Genomic DNA, 6,000 nt, shown 5'->3' on the forward strand with positions numbered 1-6,000 from the left:
CTCTCAAATCCTACATACGTCTGCCCAGCCAATCTCCGTAAGTTCCGAATCTTCTGGCGGTAAGCTTCAGGGGCTAACTCATACACAGTGAGAATAGCCTTTTTTGCCATCTCATAATCTGCAAAAGCTTCTTCAGGAAGCATGGCATAAACTTCATGAGCTCTGCCCATCAATCTGCTTTGCATAAGCAGTGTCCAGCTTTCCTTTGTTTCATCTGTTTGGCTATTTTTTTCAAAAGATATGGAAAAATGCCTCTACGTCCCTTTACTCAAACTTAGGAAGAGTTTGTATAAATTTAAACAGCTTTTCGCTAGGTCCTGAGCTGAATTCAGATTCTTCCTGACCCCAATTTTCCTTGGTGTCAAGACTACCCCTTTGTCTTAGTTCCATCTCTTTTAGCCTAAATTTCCTCTCTTTTTCACTTTCTCTCTGAAGTTCAAGTTTTCATATTGCTATTACTTTTTCTTTTTCCTTTTTCTCAATGCAAGTTTTTTTAAATTTCTAACTGAATTATAGCTATTTACTTATTACTTTCTTCTTTCTCATCTTTTTCTTCTAATTCCAGATGTTAGGCTATTAGGTCAATTATCACTGCTTTTTTGGCACCTGATTGCAATTCTAACCCTACTTTTGCCGCCAATTCTTTTAGTTTATTCTTGTTTAAAGTTATGAAGTCACTGAGGGATACGTTCGCTTTTCCCAGAAACTCTGTTGTAACTACTAATGCCATTACAATGGTGTAGACTGTACCTTATTACACAAGAAACCTGGTTCCTCTTTTTTATTTGTCATTGATGTTAGATTTGGATCCCAACAATTAATATGATCCCAGACGTAAGAGCTATTAATATGATGCCTGATGCAAGACCACAATTTGTATGTTATCCTAGAGATGAATAATTAATAGGATTCCAAATGGGAGACCCCAAATTAATCTGATTCTGATCCTCGACTGAGCTGCCTAATTAAATATGTCACGACCGCGGCGGGTGCAACACACTCTCAATTCAGTCCTACAGGTCATAGCATATTATTAAGCTTTCATGCCCAATCAGAAAACAACCAAATTATACACTCTAGTAATCCTCTACAAACAGGATGGTCTTCACCTGAACCAGAGGGGTACCAATATCCTGGGGGGGAGATTTGCTAGTGCTCTTCTGGGGGGGGTTTAAACTAATTCAGCAGGGGAATGGGAACCTAAAATGTAGTGCCAGTGTACAGGATGTTGAGAGTAGTGAGGTCAGGGATAAGGTTACAAGGACGCAAGAGGGCACTGGCAAGCAAGAACCTGGTTTAAAGTGTGTCTACTTCAACGCCAGGAGCATCCGGAATAAGGTGGGTGAGCTTGCAGCATAGGTTGGTACCTGGGATCTCGATGTAGTGGCCATTTCGGAGACATGGGTAGAGCAGGGACAGGAATGGATGTTGCAGGTTCCAGCATTTAGATGTTTCAGTAAGAACAGAGAAGATGGTAAAAGAGGGGGGCTGTGGCATTGTTAATCAAGGAGAGTATTACAGCGACAGAAAGGACGTTGAGGACTCGTCTACTGAGGTAGTATGGGCCGAGGTTAGAAACAGGAGAGGTGAGGTCACCCTGTTGGGAGTCTTTTATAGACCTCCAAATAGTTCCAGAGATGTAGAGGAAAGGATAGCGAAGATGATTCTCGACAGGGGCGAGAGTAACAGGGTAGTTGTTATGGGGGACTTTAACTTTCCAAATATCGACTGGAAATACTATAGTTCGAGTACTTTAGATGGGTCAGTTTTTGTCCAGTGTGTGCAGGAGGGTTTTCTGACACAGTATGTAGACAGGCCAACCAGGGGCGATGCCACATTGGATTTGGTACTGGGTAATGAACCCGGCCAGGTGTTAGATTTAGATGTAGGTGAGCACTTTGGTGATAGTGATCACAATTCGGTTAGGTTTACCTTAGCGATGGGCAGGGACAGGTATATACTGCAGGGCAAAAATTATAGCTGGGGGAAAGGAAATTATGATGCGATTAGGCAAGATTTAGGATGCGTAGGATGGGGAAGGAAACTGCAGGGGATGGGAACAATCGAAATGTGGAGCTTATTCAAGGAGCAGCTACTGCGTGTCCTTGATAAGTATGTACCTGTGAGGCAGGGAGGAAGTTGTCGAGCGAGGGAGCCGTGGTTTACTAAAGAAGTTGAAGCGCTTGTCAAGAGGAAGAAGAAGGCTTATGTTAGGATGAGACGTGAAGGCTCAGTTAGGGCGCTTGAGAGTTACAAGCTAGCCAGGAAGGATCTAAAGGAAGAGCAAGGAGAGGACATGAGAAGTCATTGGCGGATAGGATCAAAGAAAACCCTAAGGCTTTCTATCGGTATATCAGGAATAAAAGAATGACTAGAGTTAGATTAGGGCCAATCAAGGATAGTAGTGGGAAGTTGTGTGTGGAATCAGAGGAGATAGGGGAAGCGTTAAATGAATATTTTGCGTCAGTATTTACAGTAGAGAAAGAAAATGTTGTTGAGGAGAATACTGAGATTCAGGCTACTAGGCTAGATGGGATTGAGGTTCACAAGGAGGAGGTGTTATCAATTTTGGAAAGTGTGAAAATAGATAAGTCCCCTGGGCCAGATGGGATTTATCCTAGGATTCTCTGGGAAGCTAGGGAGGAGATTGCAGAGCCATTGTCCTTGATCTTTATGTCGTCATTGTCGACAGGAATAGTGCTGGAAGACTGGAGGACAGCAAATGTTGTCCCCTTGTTCAAGAAGGGGAGTAGAGACAGCCCTGGTAATTATAGACCTGTGAGCCTTACTTCGGTTGTGGGTAAAATGTTGGAAAAGGTTATAAGAGATAGGATTTATAATCATCTTGAAAAGAATAAGTTCATTAGCGATAGTCAGCACGGTTTTGTGACGGGTAGGTCGTGCCTCACAAACCTTATTGAGTTTTTCGAGAAGGTGACAAAACAGGTGGATGAGGGTAAAGCAGTGGATGTGGTGTATATGGATTTCAGTAAGGCGTTTGATAAGGTTCCCCACGGTAGGCTATTGCAGAAAATACAGAAGTATGGGGTTGAAGGTGATTTAGAGCTTTGGATCAGAAATTGGCTAGCTGAAAGAAGACAGAGGGTGGTGGTTGATGGCAAATGTTCATCCTGGAGTTTAGTTACTAGTGGTGTAGCGCAAGGATCTGTTTTGGGGCCACTGCTGTTTGTCATTTTTATAAATGACCTGGAAGAGGGTGCAGAAGGGTGGGTTAGTAAATTTGTAGATGACACCAAGGTCGGTGGAGTTGTGGATAGTGCCGAAGGATGTTGTAGGGTACAGAGGGACATAGATAGGCTGCAGAGCTGGGCTGAGAGATGGCAAATGGAGTTTAATGCGGAAAAGTGTGAGGTGATTCACTTTGGAAGGAGTAACAGGAATGCAGAGTACTGGGCTAATGGGAAGATTCTTGGTAGTGTAGATGAACAGAGAGATCATGGTGTCCAGGTGCATAAATCCCTGAAGGTTGCTACCCAGGTTAATAGGGCTGTTAAGAAGGCATGTGGTGTGTTGGCTTTTGTTAGTAGGGGGATTGAGTTTCGGAGCCACGAGGTCATGCTGCAGCTGTACAAAACTCTGGTGAGACCGCACCTGGAGTATTGCGTGCAGTTCTGGTCACCGCATTATAGGAAGGATGTGGAAGCTTTGGAAAGGGTGCAGAGGAGATTTACTAGGATGTTGCCTGGTATGGAGGGAAGGTCTTACGAGGAAAGGCTGAGGGACTTGAGGTTGTTTTCGTTGGAGAGAAGGAGGAGGAGAGGTGACTTAATAGAGACATATAAGATAATCAGAGGGTTAGATAGGGTGGATAGTGAGAGTCTTTTTCCTCGGATGGTGATGGCAAACACGAGGGGACATAGCTTTAAGTTGAGGGGTGATAGATATCAGATGTCAGAGGTAGTTTCTTTACTCAGAGAGTAGTAGGGGCGTGGAACGCCCTGCCTGCAACAGTAGTAGACTCGCCAACTTTAAGGGCATTTAAGTGGTCATTGGATAGACATATGGATGAAAATGGAATAGTGTAGGTCAGATGGTTTCACAGGTCGGCGCAACATCGAGGGCCGAAGGGCCTGTACTGCGCTGTAATGTTCTAATTCTAATTCTAATCCCCAGAATGAAACCGGCCAAACTACATATCGTTAAAGAACAACAAATTAACTATTTATGAAAAAGAACTAAATCTTAAACACTATGCCTAAAGAGCTTCTTACTACTTATTTTAATCTAACTCCCTCATTCACACACATACATTCAAAGATAACAGTTAACTGGTTTTAAAAGTGGGGATTTTTTTTAAAAAGCTGTCCATTAAGATTAAATACAATAAGAAGTCTTTGTAGGTTATGTTCCTGATGGTTGAGGTCTTCTAATGTGAAGATAATCAAAGGTCACTCGAAGTCTTCATCTGGATTTGATAAAAATAGTCCTTCCGAAGATAGGCATTCAATTCTTCGGCTGCAGCAGCATTAAACAGTTCCTTGAACGATGAGCATGGCAATACAAATAATTTCTTGAAAAAGAAAAGCTTTTCTTCTTTACTCAGGGAATTAAGTTGGCTTGTAGCTCCTTGTAGAATTTTTCTGGGAGAGAATGAAATAGCTCATTTTCTTCAGTTTGCCTTACTGGAAAGTCTCTCCAAAACTAACTGGTTTCAGCTGGTTTCTGCCAGTTCCCCACACAGTCAAGTGGACACATTACCTTTCTCTCTCCTGCTGTTGCCCATGGTAACAAAAATGCAGCTGCAGCACACTCTGTCGCAGGAATTCCAGAATCTTCTCTCCCTTAAAGGTGCACTTTTTAACAGAGTCTTAAAGGAACACACACTATTTTTAACCCGAGGAGAAAAATAATTACAGGTCGTTGACAATTGTTGGAACTATAAGGCTTGCTTTTCGCCATAGTCACTGGTAGGAATCTGAGATAGATACTATTCCTTGGTATAGTGTTCTCTGCAGCTGAGAGTGAGAGTCCCATAGGCTGTGTTGCCTGCCGAGTGCCAGGGTTAAATGCATCTCGGAGATGGAGAGGAACTTGGACTGGGGGGGTGGGGTGCAGGGGAAGGATCCAGTGATCCACGTGGGTACCAACGACATGGATAGCACTAAGAAAGAGGTCCTGCTGAGGGCGTATGAACAGGTAGGGTCTCAGTTAAAAAGAACCGCAAAGCGAATAATCTCTGGATTACTACATGAGCCATGAGCAAATTAGCATATGATAAATAGGATCAAAGAGCTGAATGGATGGCTCAAAGATTTGTTTAGAAGAAATGGGTTTTTATTCATGGGGCACTGGCACCAGTATTGGGGAATGATGGAGCTATACTGTTGGAAAGGCCTTCACCTGAACCATGCTGGGACCAGTGTCCTCAGAATTCACGTAACTAGGGCTTTAAACCAAATAGTGGGTGGGGCGAGGGTTCAGGTGAGGGGAAATTTAGAAAATTAACAAAAAAGGGCAAGGCAATAATTTAGGATAGTGATATGGGTAATGACAACCACTGTGGGACAGAGCACACAAACATAAGAGTGCACCAGCAAATGAGGTCAGAGTTGGGAAAATGGTAAAAAGACAGAATTAAAGGCTCTTTATCTGAATGTTCGCAGCATTTGTAACAAGATGGATGAATTGGGAGCACAAATAGAAATAAATGGGTATGATATCATAGCAATTACAGAGATATGGTTGCAAGATGACCAACTAAATATTTAAGAGTATTTGATATTTTGGAGGGATAGAAAGAAAGGAAAAGGAGGTGGGGTAGCTCTGTTCATAAAGGATGAGATCAAACAGTAGTGAGAAATGATCTTGCTCAGAAGATCAAGATGTAGAATCGCTTTGGGTGGAGTTAAGAAATGCAAAGGAAAGAGTCACTGGTCAGAGTAGTTTATAGGCCCCCTAACAGTAGCTACACTGTAGAACAGAATATAAATCAGAAATAATGGGGGCTTGTAGGAAATGTACTGCAATAACCGTGGGCAA

This window comes from Heterodontus francisci, chromosome 15, assembly GCF_036365525.1.
Source record: "Heterodontus francisci isolate sHetFra1 chromosome 15, sHetFra1.hap1, whole genome shotgun sequence".
Classification (NCBI taxonomy): domain Eukaryota; kingdom Metazoa; phylum Chordata; class Chondrichthyes; order Heterodontiformes; family Heterodontidae; genus Heterodontus; species Heterodontus francisci.